The sequence below is a fragment of the Mus musculus genome, chromosome X (assembly GCF_000001635.26).
Source record: "Mus musculus strain C57BL/6J chromosome X, GRCm38.p6 C57BL/6J".
In the NCBI taxonomy this organism is placed as follows: domain Eukaryota; kingdom Metazoa; phylum Chordata; class Mammalia; order Rodentia; family Muridae; genus Mus; species Mus musculus.
Window position 1 is genome coordinate 155,836,805 of NC_000086.7, and position 27,382 is coordinate 155,864,186.

Here is a 27,382-nt window from a genome sequence, read left to right on the forward strand (position 1 = left end):
TTGCTGGTCCTTTGAGTTGAAAATCTTCATTCTCATCCACTCCTATTATCCATAGGTTTGGTCTTCTCATTGTGTCCTGGATTTCCTGGATATTTTGAGTTAGGATCTTTTTGTATTTTCCATTTTCTTTGATTGTTGTGCCTATGTTCTCTATGGAATCTTCTGCACCTGAGATTCTCTCTTCCATCTCTTGTATTCTGTTGCTGATGCTCGAATCTATGGTTCCAGATTTCTTTTCTAGGGTTTCTATCTCCATCATTGCTTCACTCCTGGTTTCTGTTAGTAGGATTCTTACGTTTACCTTTCTCCATCTGGCAATCTCTGGAGTTAGTTGTTATAGTTGTCTTTGTTTAGAGATTGTTCCTCTGGTGATTTTGTTACCCTTGATCAGCAGATGGTGATTTTGTTACCCTCGATCAGCAGACGTGGGAGACTAGCTCTCTCCTCTGAGTTTCAGTGGTCAGAGCAGTCTCTGCAGGCAAGCTCTCCTCTTTCAGGGAAGGTGCACAGTTATCTGGTGTTTCGACCTCCTCCTGGCTGAAGATGAAGGGCCAAAACAGGATCTTTCCCAGAAGCTGTGTTGCTTTGGCCAGGAAGGTGGCCGGTTGTCTGGACGTGAAAATGGCGCCGCCTCAGAAGCTCTCTGGCTCTCGCCTTCCCCAGAAACTACTGGCCTCTGTATTCCACACCCTCACCCGTGCAGCCTGCCCTCCGTGGAGTCCCAGAACCAAGGTGGCTTCCGTGGAGCCTGAGGCAGAAACCTCTCGGGCCGGGCGGACCCCTGTGCTCTCACCAGGAAGGTGGCCAGTTGTCTGGAGCCGAAAATGGAGCCACCACAGAAGCTCTGTGGCTTTCGCCTGTCCTAGAAACTGACATTCATTCTTCTTTGAAGACTTGGTTGAATTCTATGCTGAATCCATCTGGCCTTGAAATTTTTTTTTTGGGGGGGGAGAGTTGTTACTGCTTCTATTTCACTGGAGTTCTCTTAAAAATGCTTATTGATCTTTGATAGGTCATACATATCAGTAAATTCATCCATTTGTTTTAGACTTTTCACTATGGTAGAGTATAGATTATTTTTACACTCCATTTTATTCTCCACCCCCCCATCCACCTTCCAACTGTTTCACATCCCATACCTCCTCCCCACACCCCTGTCTCCATTCTGTCTATTCTGTGTATTGGTTGGGTGCAAATATCTGCATCTGACTCTTTCAGCTACTTGATGGGTCTTTCGGGGGACAGTCATGCTAGGTCCCTTTTTGTAAGAGTTCCATTGCCTCAGTAATAGTGTCAGGTACCTCCCCTTAATCTGGATCCCACTTTGGGCCTGTAACTGGACCTTCATTTCCTCTGGCTCCTCTCCATTTCCATCCTGTAATTCTTTCAGACAGGGACAATTATGGGTCAGAGATGTGACTGTTGGATGGCAACCCCATCCCTCTCTTGATGTCCTGTCTTCCTGCTGGAGGTGGGCTCTGTAAGTTCCCTCTTCCTACTGTAGGGCATTTCATCTACGATCCCTCCCTTTGAGTCCTGAGAGTCTCTCACCTTCCATGTCTCTGTTGTCTGTTGCATTCTGGAGGGTCCCCCGACCTCCTATTTCTGGAGGTTGCCTGTTTACATTCTTTCTGCTGGCTCTCAGGGATTCAGTCCTTTCCCTTACCCAATATCAGATCAGGTTTCCCTCTACCCACCCTGCCCACTTTCCCTCCCAGGTCCTTCCCTCTCTTCTCACTTGTGATTTCTTTCTTCTCTCTCTCAAGTGGGACTGAGGCATCCTTACTTCAGCACTTCAGCTTTTTAAGCTTTTTGAATTCTGTGAATTTTATCTTAGGCATTCTGGGCACTTTTTTTTGGCTAATATTCACATATTAGTGAGTACTTACCATGCACGTCCTTTTGGGTCTGAGTTAGTTCACTCAGGATGATATTTTCTAGTTCCATCAAATTGCCTGCAAAACGCAAGATGTCCTCATTCTTAATAGCTGAGTAGTATTCCATTATGTAAATGAACCACATTTTCTGTATCCATTCTTCTGCCATGGGGCATCTAGGTTGTTTCCAGCTTCTGGCTATCACAAATAAGGCCTCTATGATCATAGTGGAACAGCTTCCCCTGTGGCGTGGTGGGGGTATTTGTTGGGTATATTCTCAAGAGTGGTATAGCTGGATCTTCAGGTAGATCTATTTCCAATTTTCTTAGAAATCTCCAGATTGATTTACAGAGTAGTTGTACCAGTTTTCAATCAGACCAGCAATGGATGAGTGTTCCTCTTTCTCCACATCCTCTCCAACATGTGTTATCACCTGGGGTTTTGATCTTAGCCATTCTGATTAGTGTAAGGTGTAATCTTAGGGTCATTTTAATTTGTATTTCTCTGATCACTAAGGACATTGATCATTTCTTTAGCTTCTTCTCAGCCATTCGAGATTCCTCAGTTGTGAATTTTCGGTTTAGTTCTATTCCCCATATTTTGATTGGGTTGTTTGGATTTTTGGTGATTGACTTCTTGAGTTTTTATATATTTTAGATATTATCCTCTACAGGACGTAGGGTTAGTGAAGATATTTTCCCAATATGTAGGCTGCCAATTTGTCTTATTGACTATGTCCTTTGCCTTATAGAATTGTTCCAGTTTCATGAGGTCCCATTTATCAATTCTTGATCTTAGAGCATGAGCCATTGGAGTTCTGTTTAAGAAATTTCCCCCTGTGACAATGAGTTCAAGGCTCTTTCTCACTTTCTCTTCTATTAGATTGAGTGTATCTGGTATTATGTTGAGGTCCTTGATCCACTTGTACTTGAGCTTTGTATAAAGTGACAAATATGGGTCCATTTTCATTCTTCTACATACAGACAGCCAGTTAGACCAGCACCATTCATTGAAGATGCTTTTTTTCCCATTGTTTGTTTTTGGTATCTTTGTCTAAGCAAAAGTGACCATAAGAGATCAAGAGGATACAAATTGGTAGAGAAGAAATACAGGTATCAAATATTTGCAGATGATATGATAGTGTACATAAGCAACCCCCAAAATTCTACCAGTGAACTTCTACAGCTGATAAACTACTTCAGCAAAGTGGCCAAGTATAAAATTAACTCAAATAAATCAGTAGCCTTTCTTCAAAGAAAGGATAAACAGGCTGAGAAAAAAAAAATAGGGAAACAACTCCCTTCACAATATCTACAAATAGTATAAAATATCTTGAGTTAACTCTAACCAAACAAGTGAAAATCCTGTATGACAATAGTTTCAAGTCCCTCAAGAAAGAAATCGAAGAAGATCTCAAAAAATGGAGAGATCTCCCATGCTCATGGATTGGCAGAATTAACAGTAAAAATGGTCATCCTACCAAAGGCAATCTATAGATTCAATGCAATCCCCATCAAAATCCCAACACAGTTCTTCAAAGACATGGAAAAAGCAATTCTCAAATTTATCTGGAAAGGTAAAAAAAAAAGGAAATAAAAGAATAACAAAATTCTTAACAATAAAATAATTGATGGGAATCGCCATCCCTGACCCCAAGCTTTACTACAGAGCATTAGTGATTAAAAAAAAAAAAAAGCATGGTATTGGTACAGAGTCAGACACATGGATCAATGGAATAGAATTGAAGACCCAGAACATAGATTCTTAAAACATGTCCTTATGATTCTCTGAATGTCCCCACTGTCTATTGTAATGCCCTTTCTTTCCTCTCTAATTTTTCTAATTTGTAATTTGTCTCTCTGTCTTTCAGTAATTTGGATAAGCTTTTTCTAGTCTTACAGATTTTCTCAAAGAATCAGCTCTCTGTTTCATTTATTCTTTGCATTATTTAACTCTGGCATTTTTTTTCTGTTTAATTTTTGTCTGTATGGCCTGATTATTGGAGACAACTGGATACTGAATTCATCCATCATCATGGTATAAGGCTTAATAGGTGACTTTTTGCCATAAATGTGCTTGTGTACCCTTATGTTTTCTGTATATATGTTTAGTGCTGCAATATCCTCTTAGTTGACTTTTTGATGAGTATGTAGTATCCTGAGTCGTAAAAGTATGTAGCTTTTCAGGTTAGTTTTGGTTTAATGTAATGCTTATTTTCTTAGATATTAAAATGGCTACATCTTCTTACTTATTGAGTCCATTTGCTTGAGATATATTTTCCAATATTTTACCCTGAGGTAAAATCTGTTCTTGATTGTGATGTGTGTTTCTTGGATGCAGCATAAATACATACTCCATATTTAAATCCAATCTGTTAGTATTTGTCTCTTAATTGGAGTATTGAAACCACTAATAATGAATAATCAGTATTTATTGATTCCTGTGATTTTCTTGTTATAATGTGCTCTCCTTTTGTTTTACTGGTCTTGGATTTTTCATTCCATATCCCATTTCTCAGATATGGTTAACCTCTTCAGATTAAGTTCTCTAGTACCTCTGTATATCTGGATTTGTAGATAGAAATTGCGCAAATTCGGTCTTATTGTGGGATGTTTTTCTTTCTTTCTTGATTGTAATTCATAGTAGTGTTGAGGTTAGTAGTTTGAGCTGGCATCTGTGGCAAAGATTATACAATATATATCCAGACCCCTTTGGCTTTTAGAATCTCGTTGAGAAGTTAAGTGTCATTCTATAGGGTTTGCCTTTATTATAGAAATTGTTTTATTTCCCTAATAGCTTTACATCTCCTTCATTTGGTCTGTACATTTATTGTTTTGATTATTGCCGCAGACCGTCTTGGTCCCTTGTCTGTGTGGACCGAGTCTCTGGTGCAGGTGGGCAAGGAGTCGGTTGGAATTGACAGACAGACTCAACATAAGGGAGTGTGGATCTTAATGTAATTTGTCAAATCGAGCATCAAACTTTTTATACAGAAGAAAATAGGGAAGTTGGGTGACACACAGGCAAGGTACAAAGAAGTTACTGGATTCTCACACAAAACAGAGGAATGCAAACACGGAAGAACTGGCAGGAACCAACTGGTGTAAAACTCAATGTTAACAACTGGTATAAAAAACAGCTCCACTTAAGGTCCACTTAATTTTAGAAGCCAGGGGCAAGGGCTTTGTGCCCTTGCCATAATTCTTACTCTAGTCTATTGTATAGTCCACCTTCCCCCTAGGCCATTGTAAATACTTGTGTATGGGTGTAACTCAGCTACCTATAGTTCTAAGTATCTACTCTGGTTCCTCTTTAGGTAACAAACTTCCTTCTTCCTAGATAATGGTAAATTTTTGTGTAGGGCAGTGACTTAGCTATCCATGCCCAAGGTCGGATCAAGGACTGCCTAGAATCTAACTTAGATATATGTCAAAATATCAATCCTTAAGAGCACTTGTAATAAAGCAATATTAAGGGAAAACACACAGATCCATTTACCAACTAAAGCAAGGATATTGGAGCATTCTTTTTACAGGATGCCACAATTCCAGGAGACTAAGTTTCCGTGAACTTTTCGGCTCAGGACAGCACCCAGGTTTTCTGGGCCTGTTGTGCTTGTCACTACTGGAGTGGTTGTAGCTGATTATTATGTATCATGGGGAATTTTTTTTGGTTTTGTGTATTTGGTGTTCTGTATTATTTTTGTATCTTGATAGACACCATTTTCTTTAGGTTAGGGAAATTTCTTCTACGATTTTATTGAAAATGTTTTTGTGCCTCTGACCTTTTCTTTTCATCTGCCACTTTTTTTTTATTATTTATAGATTTGGTCTTTTCATAGCATAACAGATTGCCTGTGTGTTTTGTACCTGATTATTGTTTTAGATATAACATTGTTTGAGTTACCCATTTCTTCCATTTTGTTCTGAACACATGAGATTCTCTTTTCCATGTCTTACAACTCGATTGGTAAGGCTTACCTCTGAAGTTTTTGTTTGATCTTTTTAATTATTTAATTTCCTGTTTCATTGCAGTTTAGATTTTCTTTAGTGGTTCTGTCTCTTTGTTAAATTCTACTTTCATGTCATGAATTGTTTTTATCACCTCATTCAATTGTGAGCATTTTCAAGATCTTCATTAAGAGATTTACTCATAATTGCTATTTGAAAGTAATTTTCTTGTTATTCATCTTTACAGCATATCTCAGCGACCACTGTAATGGGTTCTTATTGAGACATATTGTCATGTTTGTTAATGTTTGTATTTTTGTGCTGGTGTCTAAGTATCTGGAATTATGATGACTGAGGCAATTCTAGGTGTTGATGTTTTTGTTGTCTTTCTTGAGTGGGTATTTCATTCCTTGTTTTTGTTGTTGTTGTTTCCCTCTCTGAATCTTAGGAAAGTGTTGTGTTACCTGGTAAAGAGCACTTCTGTAGATCAGCACATGGCAGAGGAAAAGAGATGGACTTGGATGAAAGGCTGAGAGGGGCTACAGGAAAGATCTAAGCTAATCTTCTCTAACCTGAGAGGCAAGGTCTTAGGGAGTTATAGGTATCGTGAATGGAGGGGCTCGAGTAAGTTGGTTTGCAGCAGAATGAAGAGAGACTGGTATGAAAAGTGATGGGTACACCTGGGTCTATGCCAAGTGTTTGATATTGAGATCTGCAATGATAGTTGTACAGTTTGGATTTTGGATATGATTGGAGACATACTTTTAAAATACTCACACTAGAAATTATTAATTATGGTCCAGCCAGTTCACATTATGGATTCTAAAATTGAAAGCATGTTATATAGTTGATAATTACTTTCATAAAATAAATTATTTTTCTTAGGTGGAAGAGTAATTTTGTATTCAAATTATTGCAAAATTAAGGTGACATTTTTATAGAATGTATCTCTATTTCATAGATGTTCTAACTGGCAAAAATATGAGCCAGGGGAAGGAAATTCTCAAGATAGGAGAGTCAAGAATATTTTGGTCTAGATTTTGTTGTCAGCTGTAAAATAGTACACTTAATAACCACGTGTCTTTTCTCTGTTTATTTTTTACTTATAGAGAGTGACAGGTGGAACAGATGCACTTGATTTAATAAAAAACTTCTCAATGCATGAGGAATGTGGGACCAACATAAAACAGTGTTTGTTCTGGGCCCCATATCATTTGGGATGAATCGAAAATATGTCACAGGAAATCTTATTTCTCCTGGGATATATGTTGAAGAAAGCTACTGGTTCATTCACACATGGGTACCTTCAACTCTAAGGTAAGCTTCAGTGACATTCCACACAGTAATTTTGGCTGAATGTTCCTTTGATTCTCCTCAGTCTGCTGCATTTTATGTATTGACTTCCACTAGTTGACTGTTCAAGCATAGCAGCAATGAAAATGAAGATAGATGAGAAAAAAATTGATCTGAAACTTCTTCCATAGTAACTAGGAAAATGGTCTGAGGGTCCCAGTCCCCTTAGCAGCATCTCCCTGTCTCTCTCTCTCTCTCTCTCTCTCTCTCTCTCTCTCTCTCTCTCTCTCTCTCTCCCTCTCCCTCTCCCTTCCCTCTCCCTCTCCTTCTCCCTCTCCCTCTCTCTCTCTGACACACCCACACATATACACATATGTATACATTTGTATATATGTGTATGTACAATATATATAACATATATATAATTAGATTGATTTGGGTTACACAAGAGGAGTTGGAGGGAGGAGAGGAAAGAGAAGAAGTAATATAGATATAATGCTCATTTATGAAATTCTCATGAGAATTAAAAATTTTAAATTAATAAAAAGATTTACACTGATTATGAAAAGGAATTATGTGCTGGGATCCTTAATCCTGTACTGAACAGGTGGGAAACTGAATGAATCATGAAATCATTATTGTTTTAAAACGGATTGGCAGACATATGCCCCAAGGACTTTTGAAATTCAATAATTATTGGGAGAAATAAGATAGAACTGATGAGATTATGCATTAGGCGGTAGATATGTGTATGAGATGTGCATAGTATCTATATGGGTCTCTGTAAATTCTAGATGTAGTAGTCACATTCTTTGTTATAAGGAAAGGTTAATACAAAATGAATTAAAAATTCTGAAGTCATACTAATCCCCAAGCATCTCCATAAATCTAAATATTATAAACATAGAGATGCATCATGTACTTGCCCTGTTAGGGAAAGTGACCATTTCTGGGGAATACAAGCACATACTAAGAACCTAGGTGAAGGAAATAACTCAAGTTAGGAGGATAAAAGTTTCTAAAAGCAGTAAGCTGAAAATGTAAAGACTAATGATTCCCCATTTCCTAAAATCAAGTTTTATCTTGTTTATTTTTCCTATGAGCAGTAATTAAAGACTTCATTTCTTTCTGATGAAGATATCTAGGCTCAGTTGTTTTATTATGTTTTTTAAAATATATTTATAAGATATTTTCTTCATTTACATTTCAAATGCTATCCCAAAAGTCACCTATACCCTCCTCCCGCCCTGCTCCCCTACCCACTCACTCCCACTTCTTGGCCCTGGCTTTCCCCTGTACTGGGGCTTATAAAGTTTGCTAGACCAATGATGCTAGACCTTCTTCCCAATGATGGCCAACTAGGCCATTTTCTGCTACATATGCAGCTAGAGACACGAGTTCTTTGGGTACTGATTAGTTCATATTGTTGTTCCTCCTATAGGGTTGCAGACCCCTTCAGCTCTTGGGTACTTTCTCTAGCTCCTACATTTGGTGCCCTGTGTTCCATCCTACAGATGACTGTGAGCATCCACTTCTGTATTTGCCAGGCATTGGCAAAGCTTCACAGGGGACAGATATATCAGTGTCATTTAAGGAAAATCTTGCTGGTATATGAAATAGTGTCTGCATTTGGTGGCTGATTAGAGGATGAACCCCCGGGTGGAGCAGTCTCTGGATGGTCCATCCTTTCTTCTTATCTCCAAGCTTTGTCTCTGCAAATCCTTCTATGGATATTTTATTCCCTATTCTAGGGAGGAATGAAGTATCTACGAGTTGGTTTTCCTTCTTGATTTTCTTGTGTCGTGGAAGTTGTATCTTGGGTATTCTAGGTTTCTGGGCTAATATCCACTTATCAGTGAGTGCATATCAAGTGACTTCTTTTGTGATTGTGTTACCTCACTCAGAATTATATCCTCCAGATACATCCATTTGCCCAAGAATTTCATAAATTCATTGTTTTTAATAGCTGAGCAGTACTCCATTGTGCAAATGTACCACATTTTCTGTATCCATTCTTCTGTTGAGGGACATCTGGGTTCTTTCCAGCTTCTGGCTATTATAAATAGGGCTGCTATGAATATAGTGGAGCATGTGTCCTTATTACCAGTTGGAACATCTTCTGCATATATGCCCAGGAATGGTATTGCTGGATCTACAGGTAGTACTATGTCCAGTTTTCTGAGGAACTGTCAGACTGATTTCCAGAGTGGTGGTACAAGCTTGCAATCCTATAAGCAATGGAGGAGTATTCCTCTTTCTCCACATATTCACCAGCATCTGCTGTCACCTGAATTTTTGATCCTAGCCATTCTGATTGGTGTGAGGTGGAATCTCAGGATTGTATTGATTTGCATTTCCTTGATGATTAAGGATGTTGAACATTTTTTCAAGTGCTTCTAAACCCTTCGGTATTCCTTGGTTGAGAATTATTTGTTTAGCTCTGTAACCACCTTTTTTAGTGGGGTTATTTGAATTTTAGGAGTTCAGCTTCTTGAGCTCTTTGTATATATTGGATATTAGTTCCCGATCAGATTTAGGATTGGTAAAAATTCTTTCCCAATGTATTGGTGGCCTTTTTGTCTTATTGACAGTATCTTTTGTCCTACAAAAGCTTTGCAATTTTATGAGGTCCCATTTGTCAATTCTCAATCTTACAGCAACAGGCCATTGCTGTTCTATTTACGAATTTTTCCCCTGTGCCATATCTTCGAGGGTTTTCCCTACTTTCTCCTCTTAAATTTCAGTGTCTCTGGTTTTATGTGGAGTTCCTTGATCCACTTAGACATGAGCTTTGTACAAGAAGATAAGAATGGATCAAATCTCTTTCTTCTATATGATAAAAGCCAGTTGTGCCAGCATCATTTGTTGAAAATATTGTCTTTTTTACACTGAATGGTTTTAGCTCACTTGTTGAAAATCAAGCGACCATAGGTGTGTGGGTTCATTTCTGGATCTTCAATTCTATTCCATTGATCTACCTGTCTGTCCCTATACCAGTACCATGCAGTTTTTAATCACAATTGCTCTGTAGTGCAGCTTCAGGTCAGGCATGGTGATTCCCCCAGAGATTCTTTTATTGTTGAGAAGAGTTTTTGCTATCCTAGGTTTTTTGGTATAACAGATGAATTTGCAAATTGCACTTTCTAACTCAGTGAAGAATTGAGTTGGAATTTTGATGGGGATTGCATTGAATCTATAGATTGCTTTCAGGAGGATAGCCAATTTTACTATATTAATCCTGCCAATCCTTGAGTATGGGAGATCTTTCCATCTTCTGAGATCCTCAATTTCTTTCTTCAGCGACTTGAAGTTCTTCTCATACAGACCTTTTACTTCCTTAGTTACAGTCACACCAAGGTATTTTATATTATTTGTGACTATTGTGCAGGGTGTTATTTCCCTAATTTCGTTCTCAACATGTTTATCCTTTGTGTAGAGAAAGACCACTGATTTGCTTGAGTTAATTTTATATCCAGCTACTGTGCTGAAGCTGTTTATCAGGTTTTGAAGTTCTTTGGTGGAATTTTTAGTGTCACTTATACTATCATATCATATGCAAATAGTGATATTTTGACTTCTTCCTTTCCAGTTGATCCCCTTGATCTCCTTTTCTTGTCAAATTGCTCTGGCTTGGACTTCAACTACTATATTGAATAGGTAGGGAGAAAGTGGGCAGCCTTGTCTAGTCCCTGATTTTAGTGGGATTGGTTCCAGCTTCTCTCCGTTTAGTTTGATGTTGGCTAATGGTTTGCTGTATATTATGTTTAGGTATGGGCCTTGAATTTCTGATCTTTCCATGACTTTTATCATGAAGGGGTGTTAGATTTTGTCAAATGCTTTCTCAGCATCTAAGGAGACGATCATGTGACTTTTGTCTTTGAGTTTGTTGATATAGTGGATTATGTTGATGGATTTCTGAATCTGAACCCATCCCTGCATCTCTGGAATGAAGTCTACTTGGTCATGGTGGATGACCGTTTCGATGTGTTCTTAGATTCGGTTTGTGAGGATTTATTGAGTATTTTGGCATCTATATTCATAAGGAAATTTGGTCTGAAGTTCTTGTTCTTTGTTGGATCTTTGTGTGGTTTAGGTATCAGTGTAATTGTGGCTTCATAGAGTGAGTTGAGTAGAGTACCTTCTGTTTCTATTTTGTGGAACAGTTTGAGAAGAGTTAGAATTAGGTCTTTGAAGGTCTGATAGCACTCTGCATTAAACCCATCTGGTCCTGGGCTTTTTTTTTTTTTTTTTTTTTTTTTGGTTTGGAGAATACTAATGACTGCTTCTATTTCTTAAGGGGAAATGGGACTGTTTAGATTGTTAATCTGATCCTGATTTAACTTTGGTACCTGGTGTCTGTCTAGGAAGTTGTCCATTTTATCCAGGTTTTCTAGTTTTGTTGAGTATGGCCTTTTGTAGTAGGATCTGATGATGATGTTTTGTATTTCCTCAGGATCTATGGTTGTGTCTCCTTTTTAATTTCTGATTTTATTAATTAGGATACTGTCCCTGTGCTCTCTACTTAGTCTGGCTAAGGGTTTATCTGTCTTGTTGATTTCCTCAAAGAACCAACTCCTGGTTTGGTTGATTCTTTGTATAGTTCTTTTTGTTTCCACTTGGTTGATTTCTGCTAAGTTTGATCATTTCCTGCTGTCTACTCCTCTTGGGTGAATTTGCCTCCTTTTGTTCTAGAGCTTCTAGGTGTGCTGTCCAGCTGTTAATTTATGCTCTCTCTAGTTTCTTTTTGGAGGCACTCAGGGCTATGAGTTTTCCTCTTAGGAATGCTTTCATTGTTTCAGCTAAGTTGGGGTATGTTTTGCTCCATTTTCATTGAACTCTAAAAAGTTTTTAATTTCTTTCTTTTTTCCTTCTTTCTTTCTTTCTTTCTTTCTTTCTTTCTTTCTTCCTTCCTTCCTTCCTTCCTTCCTTTCTTTCTTTCTTTCTTTCTTTCTTTCTTTCTTTCTTTCTTTCTTTCTTTCTTTCTTTCTTTCTTTCTTTCTTTCTTTCTTCCTTGACCAATGTATCATCGAGTAGAGTGTTGTTCAGTTTCAATGTGAATGTTGGCTTTTTGTTATTTATGCTGTTATTGAAGATCATCCTTAATCCATGGTGATCTGATAGGATGCATGGGATAATTTTGTATCTGTTGAGGCCTCTTTTGTGACCAATTATATGGTCAATTTTAGAGAAGGTACCATGAGGTGCTGAGAAGAAGGTATATCCTTTTGTTTTAGGATAAAATGTTCTGTAGATATCTGTTAAATCCATTTGTTTCATAACTTCTGTTAGTGTCTGTTATTAGACGCGTTCTCACGACCGGCCAGGAAGAACACCACAGACCAGAATCTTCTGCGGCAAAGCTTTATTCTTACATCTTCAGGAAAAGAGAGCAAGAAGCAAGAGAGAGAGAAAACGAAAACCCCGTCCCTCTTAAGGAGCATTCTCCTTCGCCTCGGACGTGTCACTCCTTGATTGGCTGCAGCCCATCGGCCGAGTTGACGTCACGGGGAAGGCAGAGCACAAGTAGTCATAAGATACCCTTGGCACATGCGCAGATTATTTGTTTACCACTTAGAACACAGGATGTCAGCGCCATCTTGTAACGGCGAATGTGGGGGCGGCTCCCAACATCTCCCCCTTTTTCTTTTAATAAGAGCAAATAGGCCACCCATATTAATGAGAGTGGAGATAGAGGTCAAATCCCCAGTGTGTAGGTAAAGGAGCCATGTACAGGATTAGCTCTTAGGCTTACAGGCTTTTACCCAGAGCAACCCTGACCTGCTCCCGTGTCGTTTTGCCTGGGGGAAGGGAACTAGGACACTGAACCTTCATGAAAGATGACATGTCTCCCTAGAATAGGCTCATATATGCCGCAGAGCCTTTCCATTGCAGTGCTTAGCCTTGCAACTCTCTCGGGCTGCTGAAGCACACTCACTCTATCTCGTGCAATGAGACTAGCCTCGTGAGATATAAGAGCTGAGTGGCCAGCGACCTATTGCCTAAGCATAGATATATCAGGGGAAGCTCCATGTTCTAGTCCTGCAAGCGCCTGGGCAATAACCACCTTGTCTCTCCTAGTTTAGGCCTTAAGCTTACAGACCAATCAAAGAAGCAACACTAATCCACAGCAAAGTGTATCTCCAAATAATATTAATCCCACCCATTTTTTAAAGAAAGAAAATGCTGAGGAGATCCAATTGGGTAATCCTTTGGTCAGGGACAGGTCCAAGCGCGTGGAGTTGACCTGAATGATGGCAAGCCTCGAAGGGTCTGTTCAAATTCAGCCATCCAATTCTGTAACATATACTGAAAAAGACTTTTTGACAAATTAGCTGCCCTAGTAAATTTAACATACTGAATGGAAATAACACACAATCCCGGAAACTTTTGTTCACATCCCTGCTGAGTTATTTGTCATAATACATCTAGTTGTTTCTGGACAAGATCTATGAGTTGATTAACCAGCATGAGACCTCTCTGTATCTTGACATTAGCTGAGGCCTGTTCATCTATGACTGTAGTCACTGAGGCTGACAAAGTGTTAATGGTGTCAGTCATCTGGACCTGTCCAGACAGAACCAAGGCTGTCTGAATTAAGGCCAAACCCAGTTCCCAGTTAGTGGTAAAAAAAACAGGAGAATACTTGAGCATTATACATCACCGTCATTGGGAGTGGAAATGTCGACATTATCCCCCAACGCTGCTCTCTCTTTATTATTGACGCCCTGGACATCACCAAGACGAGGGACATTAGTATTCCCTTGGTCAGTCTGGATTTTTCGGGTGAGTCTTTCTGGTACCCAAAATGGGTTGTCTTCATTCTGTGGGAAAACACAGATAGCTCCCCTGGATCTTATCAAGATAGGATCCGGGCCATACCATTTATTATCAAGGACATTTTTCCATTTAACCATCTCATTGGGCCTATCTGGCTCTGAACAATGACGTTCAGCCGCAGTATGGCCATGAGCATCAATATTTAAAAAATTAAGTGTAAAGAGTGCCAAAGACACCGACACTCTTGGTGCTCGGGGTACAGTCTCCTCAAAAGTTCCCCTCTTCTGTTTTATAAGATAGGCTTTGAGGGTGCGATGCGCACGCTCAACAATACCCTGTCCTTGAGGGTTGTATGGAAGTCCAGTCAGGTGGGTCACGTCCATCTGACGGCAGAACTGTTGGAATTTTTGAGACGTATAAGCTGGTCCATTATCAGTCTTAAGGAGTCTGGGTTTCCCCCAAGCACTCCATGCCTCAAGACAATGTTGAATCACATGTGAGGCTTTTTCTCCAGTTAACGGAGAAGCAAACATGATGCCAGAACATGTGTCAATGGACACATGGAGATATTGAAGTTTTCCAAAGGAAGAAACATGTGTAACATCCATTTGCCAGACCTGTAGAGGTCGAATACCGCGTGGGTTAATTCCCACATGAGGAACTGGCAAGAACTCACAGCAGCTTTGACATTGAGTAACAATGTCACGGGCTTCTTTTCTTGTCAAGGAGAAACGACTGCGTAATGTTTCAGCCGTCACATGAAAATTATTATGAAAATTTCTTGCAGCCTCTACCGGGGATGATAGGGCAGCAGCCACCACTTTAGTGGCCTTATCTGCCAAATCATTTCCCAGAGCCATGGGGCCAGGTAGGCCTGAATGGGCTCTAACATGAGTAATATAAACAGGAGATCTTCTAGATAACAAAACTAATTGTATCTGCTGAAAAATATTGGCAACTCTACTGGAAGGCTTAATCACTCCAGCCACTTCTAAAAGATTTACTGCATTTACCACATAACAGGAATCTGACACAATATTAAGGGGTTCTAAAAAGGTTTTTAAAACTTCTAAGACCACTAAACATTCTACCACTTGAGGTGAATTTTCATTATATTGTTTGGATACCACTTTACCATTAGCCACATAGGCACCTATGCCAGTTTTTGATCCATCAGTATATACCACAATCCCATTTTTAAGTGGGTTTCTTACTGTTATTTGTGGAAACACAACAGATTGATTTTGGGCAAACTGTAAGATTGGATGTTTTGGATAATGGTTATCTATTTTTCCTGAAAAGGAGGTAACTAAAACTGCCCAATCATTAGATGCGGCTGCCAAGGTTTGAACCTGTGCAGCGGTATAAGGTACAATTAAAAGATATGGACTTTGCCCAAAGTGGGTGATTGCTGCTTTTAGGCCTTTAAGGGCAAGCTGTGCAATTGCATCAGGATACCAATCTATTATTTTAGCTGGGGATACGTTTGGATGGATCCACAACAATGGCCCATTCTGCCACAAAACTGCAGTTGGCAATTGTGCTGTCTTAAAGACACACAAACTGAAAGGCTGCGAATCCTCAATACGTTGTAATTGTGCATTCTGTAAGGCCTTTTCCACTTTTTGTAAGGCCTGGTTAGCAGCTAGAGTAAGAGTCCTAGGGGAGGAGATATGAGGATCTCCTTCTAAAATACTAAACAAAGGCCTTAATTCAGCAGAAGGAATCTTTAAAAAAGGTCTGAGCCAATTAATATCTCCCAACAGCTTTTGAAAATCATTTAAGGTATGGAGGTGATCTCTTCTTATCTCTACCTTTTGGGGCACAATCTTATCTGGGGACACCACAGAGCCCAAGAATTGTCCTGTATCAGAAATTTGGACCTTTTCTGTGGCTATCTGTAGACCCCACTGACTTAAAGTTTTAAGTAGAAAAGGATATGCCTTTTGTAGCATGGTAAGGTCTTTATGGCACAGGAGGATGTCATCCATGTAAAGGAGCAAAATTAAAGAGGGGAATTGTTCCCTCACTGGCAAAAGAGCTTCTTGTACATAAAGTTGACACATAGTAGGACTATTGGACATTCCCTGTGGTAAGACCTTCCATTGATACCTCTTATCAGGTTCCATGTGATTAATAGAGGGGATGGTAAAGGCAAATCTGGGCCTATCCCTTGGACACAAAGGTATAGAAAAGAAACAATCTTTAATATCTATAATAATTAAATTCCAGCCACGTGGTAAGGCGGAAAGTACAGGGAGACCCCTCTGTACTGGGCCAAATAAGTTCATTTGCTCATTAATGGCTCTGAGGTCATGGAGCAGTCTCCACTTTCCTGACTTTTTCTTAATTACAAAAATTGGAGTATTCCAAGGTGAGGTAGAGGGTTCAATATGGCCTAGTTTTAATTGTTCCTCTACCAGTTGAATCACAGCTTCTAGTTTTTCAGAGGATAGGTGCCATTGAGGAACCCACACTGGGTCCCCTGTTTTCCATGGTATGGGTCGTGCTGCCCCAATGGCCGCTATGGAAAACCCAGACCCTGTCTGTCTTGGTTTCCATTAGGTGAGATGGGCTCTATCCTTCCCTGTTCTTGATGTCCTAACCCTTTTCCTTCTTTATAACCCATCTTTGCCATGATATTTTTTGCTTTAGCTGAATACCCTCCTGATGGGGCGTTTTCATTGGACAAAATAAGGCCCAAATGCTGCATAATATCCCTTCCCCAGAGGTTAACCGGGAGTGGGAGCACATAAGGTATGAATTTCCCTTGCTGCCCTTCAGAGGATTCCCACGTCAAGGCAACGGAGCTTATAGTGGGACATGATTGATATCCTAGGCCCTGTAATGAATGAGATGACTCTGTGGTGGGCCATGCTTTGGGCCACCAATGTGTAGAGATTATACTTTTATCTGCTCCGGTATCAAGGATGCCTTCAAACTCTTTTCCATTAATCTTAAGGCGGAGCTTAGGTCTATCATTTAAAGATACAACCAAATAGGCAGAATCATTTCCTGAGGAGCCCATTTTCTTTATCTCAGGTCCTGCAGATTTCTCCCTGGTATTATCAGGGAGGAGCAGCAGCTGAGCTATCCTATCTCCTTTACTAATAGAAAAAACGCCTTTAGGGCTTGAGCACAGGACCTGTATTTCAGGGGAATGTTGACAATCCATAACTCCAGGGTGGACTACTAAGCCCTGCAAGGTGAGTGAACCTCGGCCGAGAATAAGGCCCATGGTTCCCGGGGGCAAGGATGGTATAGGCTCCACCGGCACCGGCTGAATACTCATTTGAGGCATTAATAGGAAGTCGGAGGCGGCACGCAGGTCCACCCTTGTGGGTCTTCCTGGGTCGCCTCTCTGACTGCTTCCTGGGTCCTGACAAACCGGTTCCCATATCTTTGAGGGCCCTGGGACCGAGGGCCCGATGACCCGTTTTTTGGCACATAAGCTGATTGACTATCAGGTGGGGGAAGGACTCTGCCCCTTATATCCCTCACAGAGCGACACTGGTCAGCTCTATGATAACCCTTGCCACACTTAGAGCAAAGAGTGAGAGTCCCTCCCTGTTTATCTGGAGCTCTGCAATCTTTCTTAAAATGCCCAGGCTTTCCGCAATTAAAACATGTCCTCTGATTATTTCTGCCCATGGAGCGGTTCTGAGATTGAAGGATGGCAGCCGCTAAACCTGCATTGCTGAGAGGTCCCCCAAGCTCTCGACAGACCCTGAGCCAGTCTTGTAAGCCTTTGTTCTTTCTTGGGGCTATGGCCGCTCGGCACTCCTTTGTGGCTTGCTCGTAGATTAGCTGTTCTATGAGAGGCGCAGCTTGCTCTGACTCTCCAAAAATACGCTCTGCTGCCTCTGTCATTCTGGCCACAAAATCTGAGAAGGATTCCTGAGGTCCCTGGATTATTTTTGTTAACTGACCAGTGGTTTCACCTGCTCGAGAGAGCGCCTTCCAGGCCCTAATAGCCGTGGAAGAAATCTGGGCATAAGCTCCCCAATGGTAGTTTGTCTGATCAGCAGAATAAGCTCCCTGACCCGTTAACAAGTCAAAAGTCCAATCTCTCTGCTCTGGAGTCAAAGCAGCTGCGTTTGCTCGGGCCTGCGCCTGTGCAGCTTCGTGCCAAAGCGCTTTCCATTCCATATATTTGCCCATACTAGGGAGAGCGGCTTTTACAACCGTTTGCCAGTCAGCAGGAGTTAGTGCCATGCCAGCGAGCCTGTCTAACTGCACCAAGGTAAAATTAGCATTGGTTCCGTATTTACGAACCGACTCGGCAATTTCCTTAATCTGTACGTATTCTACCGGAGCGTGGACACGCCCACCCTCGGCTCCTTCAAAGACTGGAAATGCCTGTTCTATTTTCCTTTGTTCCTCTCGGGGAATGAATGAGTCTGCGCACTGCCTCTCTGCGCATTGCTGACGCACTACGGGCTGACGCACTACGCAGGGCGGGGACTCCGCATAGGGCGGGAGTGCACCTGGTAGCCGATTGCCCTGAGGCCAATTAGCAAACTGGCCTTCGCCAGCCGCTTTTGGCTTTTTTCTTGACCGATTAGCTGGCTGGTAATGGGCTGCTTCTTCCTCCCAGTCTGTTTCCTCAGAGGAGGATTCTTCATCTGCTTCAGAGCTACTAAGAGCTGGCTTCCTGAGCTCATCTAGTGACGAGTATCTCCTAGAGACCTCCGCTAATCGATCTTTTTTCTTCTCCCTTTTTCCTCTTTTTCTTCTAATCTCTCTCCAGGTATTCCTACCTAACCTTAACTTTTCCTCGGGTTCAAGACCCTTGGAAAGGCCTGTATACTTATTTTGTGAACCATATTTTCTCTTTGTTCCTACTCTTTCTTCCCGCTTTACTTCTGATAGCTTGTCCTGAATTTCCTCTAGAATTTTCAGCCCTATCTTAATCACTTGATAGCATGTGAAAAAGAACAAAAGGGCTCCTAACACCAGAAAAAATTCAAGGCCAAACATACTCACTGGTACTCTCGTTCCCCAGCTGAAAAGTTCTGAATTCATACAGTTGAATCCTTCTTAACAGTCTGCTTTACGGGAACCTTTATCACCGTCGTTCCCCAGCTGATGAGTTCTGAATTCGGCAGTTGAATCCTTCTCAACAGTCTGTGTTACGGGAACCTTATAACCTTGATTCGCAGTTCTGGTTCTGGAATGAAGTATCCCTCCTGCGCCAGTCCGGAGTTTTTTCTCGTCCCGGATTTTCTCGTCCCGGGTTTCGGCACCAATTGTTATTAGACGCGTTCTCACGACCGGCCAGGAAGAACACCACAGACCAGAATCTTCTGCGGCAAAGCTTTATTCTTACATCTTCAGGAAAAGAGAGCAAGAAGCAAGAGAGAGAGAAAACGAAAACCCCGTCCCTCTTAAGGAGCATTCTCCTTCGCCTCGGACGTGTCACTCCTTGATTGGCTGCAGCCCATCGGCCGAGTTGACGTCACGGGGAAGGCAGAGCACAAGTAGTCATAAGATACCCTTGGCACATGCGCAGATTATTTGTTTACCACTTAGAACACAGGATGTCAGCGCCATCTTGTAACGGCGAATGTGGGGGCGGCTCCCAACAAGTGTCCATGTGTCTCTGTTTAGTTTCTGTTTCCAGGATCTGTCCATTGGTGAAAGTGGGGTGATGAAGTCTCCCTCTATTATTGTGTGAGTTGCAACGTGTGCTTTGAGCTTTACTAAACTTTCTTTAATGAATGTGGATGCCCTTGTATTTGGAGCACAGATATTTAGAAGGGAGTGTTAATCTTGGTAGGTTTTACCTTTGATGAGTATGAAGTGCCCCTCCTTGTCATTTTTGATAACATTGGGTTGGAAGTCAATTTTATTTGGTATTAGATTGGCTACTCCAGCTTGTTTCTTCAGACCATTTGTTTCAAAAATCGTTTTCTAGCCTTTTACTCTGAGGCAATATCTGTTTTTATCCCTGAGGTGGGTTTCATGTAAGCAGCAAAATGTTGCTATTTGTATAGCCACTCTGTTAGTCTATGTCTTTTTTTTTTTAATTGGGGAATTGAGTCCATTGATATTAAGAGAAATCAAAGAAAAGTAATTGTTGCTTCCTGCCATTTTTGCTTTTAAAGTTGGGAATCTGTACTTGTGGCTGTCTTCTTTTAGTTTCGTTAAAGGATTATTTTCTTGCTTTTTCTAGGGGATAGTTTTCATCTTTGTGTTGGTGTTTTCCCTTTATTATACTTTGAAGGGCTGGATGCATGGAAAGAAATTGTGTAAATTTGATTTTGTCATGGAATACTTTGGTTTCTCCATCTATGGTAATTGAGAGTTTTGCTGGGTATAGTAGCCTGGGCTAGCATTTGTGTTCTCTTAGTGTCTGTATAACATCTGTCCAGGATCTTCTGGCTTTCACAGTCTCTGGTCAGAAGTCTGGAGTAATTCTAATAGGCCTGCCTTTACATGTTACTATACCTTTTCACTTACTGCTTTTAGTATTCTGTGTTTATTTAGTGCATTTGTTGTTCTGATTATTATGTGTTGGGAGGAATTTCTCTTCTGGTCCAGTCTATTTGGAGTTCTGTAAGCTTCTTGTATGTTCATGGGCATCTCTTTCTTTCTGTTAGGGAAGTTTTCTTCTATAATTTTGTTGAAGATATTTGCTGGCCCTTTGAGTTGGGAATCTTCATTCTTATCTACTCTTATTATCTGTAGGTTTGGCCTTCTCATTGTGTCCTGGATTTCCTGGATATTTTGAGTTAGGATCTTTTTGCATTTTGCATTTTCTTTGATTGTTGTGCCCATGTTCTCTATGGAATCTTCTGTACCTGAGATTCTCTCTTCCATCTCTTGTATTCTGTTGCTGATGCTCGAATCTATGGTTCCAGATTCCTTTCCTAGGGTTTCTATCTCCAGTGTTGCCTCACTTTGGGTTTTCTTTATTGTGTCTTCTTCTCTTTTTAGGTCTAGTATGGTTTTGTTCGATTCCATTGTCTGTTTGGTTGTGTTTTCCTTAATTCTTTAAGGGATTTTTGTGTTTCTTCTACCTGTTTAGCAGTATTTGCCTGTAGTTCTTTATGGACTTCTACCTTTTTAGCAGTGTTCTCCTGTAATTCCTTGAGGGGTTTTTGTGCTTCCTCTTTAAGGCCTTCTACCTCTCTAGCACTGTTCTCCTGTACTTCTTTTTTTAAATATATTTTTATTAGGTATTTTCTTCATTTACATTTCAAATGCTATCCCAAAATTCCGCTATACCTCTCCCACTCTTCTACCCACCCACTCCCACTTCTTGGCCCTGGCTTTCCCCTGTACTGGGGCATATAAAGTTTGCAATACCAAGGGGCCTCTCTTCCCAAAGATGTCTGACTAGGCTATCTTCTGCTACATATGCAGCTAGAGACACCAGCTCTGGCTGTACTGGTTAGTTTATATTGTTGTTCCACCTATAGGGTTGCAGACCCCTTTAGCTCCCTGAGTACTTTCTCTAGCTCCTCCATTGTGGGCCCTGTGTTCCATCCTATAGCTGACTGTGAGCATCTACTTCTGTGTTTTCCCAGCACTGGCATAGCCTCACAAGAGACAGCTATATCAGGGTCCTTTCAGTAAAATCTTGCTGGCATATGCAATCCCATAATAAGCCTCCAAATGCAGACACCATCTCCTGTATTTCTTTACGTGAGTTATTAATGCACTTCTTTAAATCTTCTACCACCATCATGAGATATGATTTTAAATCCATGTCTTGCATTTCGGGTGTGTTGTGGTAAGCAGGATTTGTTGTAGTGGGCATACTGGATTCTGATGATGCCCAGTGTTCTTTGTTTCTGTTAGTAAGATTCTTAATTTGCCTTTTGTCATCTGAAAATCTCTGGTGTTATTGATCAAGCTGACTTCGGTTGGAGCTTGATCCTTATGTGATTCTGTTAGCCTCTGTCAGCTCTCCTGGGAGTCTAACTCTTACCTGAGTTCCAGTGGTCAGAGTACTCTCTATAGGCAAGCTCTCCTCTCTATAGGGCAGGTGTCCAGAAGTCTAGAGCTCTGATACACCTCCTATGTTCGGCCAGACGGGACCCTGACCAAGAAGCTCTGTTGCAGCTTGTCATGGTGGCTCACACCTTTAATCCCAGAACTCGGGAGGCAGAGGTATGTGGATTTCTGAGTTCGAGGTTAGCCTGGTCTACAAAGTGAGTTCCAGGACAGCCATGGCTATATAGAGAAACCCTGTCTCAAAAATCAGAAACAAAACAAAAACAAACTAACAAACAAGAAGCTCCTTTGCTTCTATCACCCACGTACTCTCAGGTGATCAGGAGGTCCTGGGTGTGCTAGGGTCCTGTGGCATGAAGAGTCCTCTGGTGCCCTAGATGCCCTCAGCTGGGTTCAAGCAGAAGATGGTGGGGCTGGCCCTGACCTAATGTATCCCAGCCTCTAGTCGGGTGGTGTTCCTTTGTCCCTGCTCCTGCTGGCACAAGACCCTCTGTGATTCTTTGGAGCTGATGTTGTGTTCCACTCACCTGTGATCCCGAGATTCTGCTGTGTGGATAGCACTCTGGAGCCCTCCGTGGCCTCCACTGGGCTCAGCAGGAAGATGGTGGGGGTGGCCATTTTATTCTGTTAATCACCCATCTTTGGGTAGAAAACCTCACAGTTTGTCTTTGCACTTAAGTATAGATGGAATCTTATAATGATAATGCTCCTCCAAATAAGTTTCATGTAGAAGTAGAATCAATGATCTTGTAATTCCTGAGTTTGAATTTGGGTTATACACATTGTAGCCAGATGGCAGTCAACTAAGTTGTTTTTCTCTTATATGTTAAAGTATGAAAAGTAATGCTTGGCTTAGTTCCTTAAATGTTCCAGTCAAGGGCTGGAGAGATAGCTCAGCGGTTAAGAGCACTGACTGCTCTTTCAGAAGTCCTGAGTTCAATTCCCAGCAACCACATGGTGACTCACAACCATCTAAAATGGGATCTGATGCTCTCTTCTGGTGTGTCTGAAGAGAGTAATGGTGTGCTCATAAACATAATATAAATAAATATTTAGAAAAATATTCCAGTTAACATTCATGTGGAAAAAATAACGGGTATTTTTTGGACATTTACTATACAGTAGTCTCTGTAAAATTTAGTCCTCATTTTTATGAAATAGCAGTTGGTGGGTTCCAAATTAGGATTGCATCTGCCTTTGCAAATTAAATATTAAATGTGGGGAGTAATACACTTAGTTCTGCTGATGAGCCATGTGTATAATCATGTACATTATATCATGTGAAGTATATGTGAGCTCTAAATGTTACAATTTAAAAATCATGATCTATACTGTTTCCTGTCTTCCCACAAAGAACCCAGTGTGTCAAGGTTTCATTCATCAATTTGAATGATTTGTACTATTCAAACTTCAGTATTCTTAGATCACCTTGATACTGAAAGTTAACAAAATCTAACTTTCTGATTATAAACTGTCACCAATACTTGATACTTTTGGTAATAAAAGTAGAAATGCCCTACTCTGTTTCTCCACATTTGTATCTTTGGCACACCTTGTATGTGGAAAGTGAGATCGTAGTTCACTCAGTAATGTCATTAGTCACTGAGTTAGGCTAATTCATCATTGGCCTTTGCTCAGAGCATTTTCCACAAATGCAGAACTGACAATTAATTGGCACTAGACTATTATAGGATCTTTTTTTTCTCTCTTTCTCTTTCTCTCTCCTTCATTAAAATTAAAACAAATGTTCAGAAGATAGTTAAATGACAGAATTTCTTCCATTGTGAACAATAAAATACTATGATACACAAAAATATTGCTTCCAAACCATTGGTCATTCTTTATTATATAATGTAGTAGTATTTAAAAAATTATATAAAATAGAGAATACTTACTCATAATTTCCCAACAGTATCATTTATATTCTTATTTGTACATATCCTTTTATGTTTTATCTAAATGCATATTTTGAATTTTACTTAGAAACTATATTTTTATAATATATGTTTTATTTTTATTTCTTTTCATACTGAGCCTTTGTACTGAATATATATCCTATTATCATTTTGCTGACAATGTAATATGACTATCTTTTATGCAGAGGAGAGCTCCATTTTACTTCTATTTTCTGTATTATGAATGATACTGGCTTGGAGGGTATATAGTTTATATTTAGAGTTTCTTGGATTTAGGCCATTTAGTTCAATACTGTTATTATCCAGTCTATCTAATTTTAAAATGGCTGACTCATTGGGAATAATTTTGAAAGAGATTAAAATCCATTCTAGGTTCAGGAGATGAATTCCATATTCTTTGTTATAATCACATATGTTTGAACTTATTAGCTTTTCCTATAGTCATATGAAAGATTGCTGTTCTTATTGAAAAATAAATGGAAACATGAAGAGTCTAAATATTTAGCTTTAAAGAAATCTCTTTGTCAATGTATGTCCCTTTTTATATTTCCATATTCAACCTTATACATTTTAATTAAAAATAATTACAATACTTTAACAATTCCCTATTCTACCTCTTGCCCATCCCAAGTCCTCCCCACAACTCCATCCATTCTCTCTCCTCACGCTCAAACTTTTCTTCCTTTAGTATTACTTTTACATATATATGTATTTATATGTATGTACAAATATGCAAATAAAAGCTTTTGAGTGAGCCATTGTTGGCGATGTGTATACAGTTTTATGGTTAACAACTTGTATATGGGAAGTCAGTTGGGAAGTTCATACCTGAGGGATATTCTCCTTTCTCTCTCTCTCTCTCTCTCTCTCTCTCTCTCTCTCTCTCTCTCTCTCTCTGTGTGTGTGTGTGTGTATCTCTGTCTCTTCTTCTCTGTCTCTGTTTCTCTCCATGTTTCTCTCTCTGTTTCTCTCTCTCTCACTTTCTCTCTCTCTCTCTCTGAAATCAGTTGATATAGTTCCTTGTTCAGGAGTATGACCCTGTGATATTTTTCCTGTTTACTGTTAGCATGCCTATTAATAATGTCATTGTTCATATATTTCTATGATAGATTGTTTCACAGCATACTTCCTGATACCCTGTCTTAAAATATTTTTGCCCCCTCTTCCACAATGTCTCTAGAGCCCTATATGCAGGAGCTGAAATACAGACTTATAGATCGGAGCTGGAATTCATATAATCCTTTGACATTGTCACTGTATTCAGTTTTTTGTTTTGTTTTGTTTTGTTTGAGTGTGTGTGTGTGTGTGTGTGTGTGTGTGTGTTTATGATGGTTGCCATTTTCTGTAGAGAGAAGTTTCTTTAATGAAGGGGTAATAGCTATATTTATCAACAGGCAGAATGATAAGATTTAGAATGTAGATAGGATTTATGCTGATCTAACAATGTGGCGGTAGTAGTCACTTCTAAGATTCATAAACTCACTGTTTTCAGGAGACTGATCATATTTCCAGTATCAGTTATAGTTTTCCTCTTGTTGAATGTGTCATAAATCCAATTAGACAACTGTTGACTAAAACCAATATGTGAATTCCAGTTACTGAATCTTATGGATATCCTGGCAGGTTGATTTTTGTTCTGGTTCAGAGGTATCAAAACTTAGTAAGACTATTAATTATTTTCTCCTTTGCCAGGTAGCACAGTATTTACTGGTACTGTAGAAACTAGACCACAACATTCTTCATATAAGTAGGAAAGAATCTCATATTGAACCAGAAATAACTCCAACTATACAAAGTGATCCACAACAAAACGAATGATACTGGAGGGATTGTCATTCCAGAGTTCAAGATATTTTCAGATGTATGGCAATAAAAACAATATGGTACTGGAAATAAACCAGACATGTAGAACAGAGAAACAAATTGAGCACACTACCAAAAACAATTTATAGTTTATACTGTATTTAGTGGAGACTGCTCTTCTGGTACTACCAGTTGCAGTTAATAGACTCATCACACAGACCTTGGATAGCCTAGAATTCCAGGAATCATCTGTGATATTATATCTCTTCCAAACTTACCATATGCCCTATGTGTTTTCATTCTTCTGTTCATTGAAGTATTGCATATCCCCTTCTATGCAAAGTGTGTCCTAATAGACAACATTATTTATTACGGACTATAAATTGTACTTCCTAAGTACCATTGTTGTTCCTATTTTCATCACTCTGATTCTCCTTTTTAATATACCAAATATATACTTCTTTTGGGGTTATTTGGTTATAACAAAAAACTTGGTTTGAGATAATTAATACAAGAGAAAATTTATTAGGAAAATGTGGAATAATATCAGATTGAAAAGCTAACTCAGAGACAAAAGGTAGAAAGGTACTCTGTATAGTATTAGGATTGGAGGCAGTGACCATCTACAGAATATGGAATGGAAAAACTAGGTAGGATTCATATTAGAAATGGTCTGTTATAGATATGTTTTCTTAATTTGTTCAGTCATGAATGTAATGTACAATATAAAATACCTTTGAAAATGATAATGCTAATTACAGGGAGATGTGGAAACAGGGCATAAACAGGGTTGGAAGCAATACAAAATTGATTTTAGTCTTGTCTGATATCTTGATCCTAGTGCTCTTGAATCAGAACAAGTTAGCTGATATATTCCTGAATTCCTCATTCTTAAATACTGCATGACAGTGCCTGATTTGGTTTTCTGTTTGCTTCTTTTGTTTTTAACCTAGTAGATTTGGGAGCAATTTGTATGAATATATATATAATCTTTTGTTCTCTGAGGGCTCAGAATTTCATTCACTAACTATTGCATCTCCACAATTTTTGTGAACGAATGAGTGAATAAATGAATGAACAAATGATTATAAACTTGTCTACATCTCAATAACAACTATGCTTGAACTACTAAGTTGTTCTGTTGGACTTTCAGAAATTGATGAGATTGTAAATGTTAGAAAACAAAATATGATTATTGTGAAAAGAAAACCCAAGATTCTCACCTGCTTCATAATCTAGCTGGAACTAAACTCATTTTAAGTAGCAATATTGTATTTTCAATAACTGAATCAATGAATAAATCATACAAATGTTGCCATTTTAAGTATGAAACTTTTGGAAGGAATAACACTGTTATAAACAGGTGAAAAATCATTTTGTAATAATCTCAAGCAAAGTGCTAGGTCCAGTTAAACTCAACTCTAACCTTCTTCTTGCAAAGCTGATTTTTATGAATGACTTGTGTAGCTTTGGCTCCTTGCTCTTCATGCAAAATTAACTTAACTGTCATCAAAATTTCATGGTCTATAAACTAAGCTACTTCAGCTTGGTTTCATCCATGTGACACACTGAAGGGTGACCAGAGATGAGAGAATAAACTAGGACAGATATGAGAGTATTAGGAGGACGAACTATGACATAAATGATAAAGAAACATAAAGACAGGAACAAAGTGTTTGAAAGCTGGCTTTCTATTGCAAAGATTGCTTTTCCCCACTATGGGGGACATAATGAGTTGAGAGTAGTGGAAAAATAAGACAGAATAGAATTCCTTATTTAAGGGGACTCCATTAATGAATAAAAT

The 27,382-nt window shown here is 39.6% G+C and overlaps 1 long non-coding RNA gene across 2 annotated transcripts in view; it reads left to right on the forward strand.

Annotated features, from left to right (window-relative positions):
* Positions 1-27,382, forward strand: part of Gm15155 — a 437,537-nt gene that overhangs the window by 212,269 nt on the left and 197,886 nt on the right. The window contains exon 2 of one of the 2 annotated variants that reach the window (XR_878287.1): positions 6,937-7,144. The exons of the other annotated variant lie outside the window; for it this stretch is intronic. This is a non-coding gene — a long non-coding RNA (predicted gene 15155). The remainder of the gene's footprint in view (positions 1-6,936; positions 7,145-27,382) is intronic. 2 annotated transcript variants of the gene reach the window in all.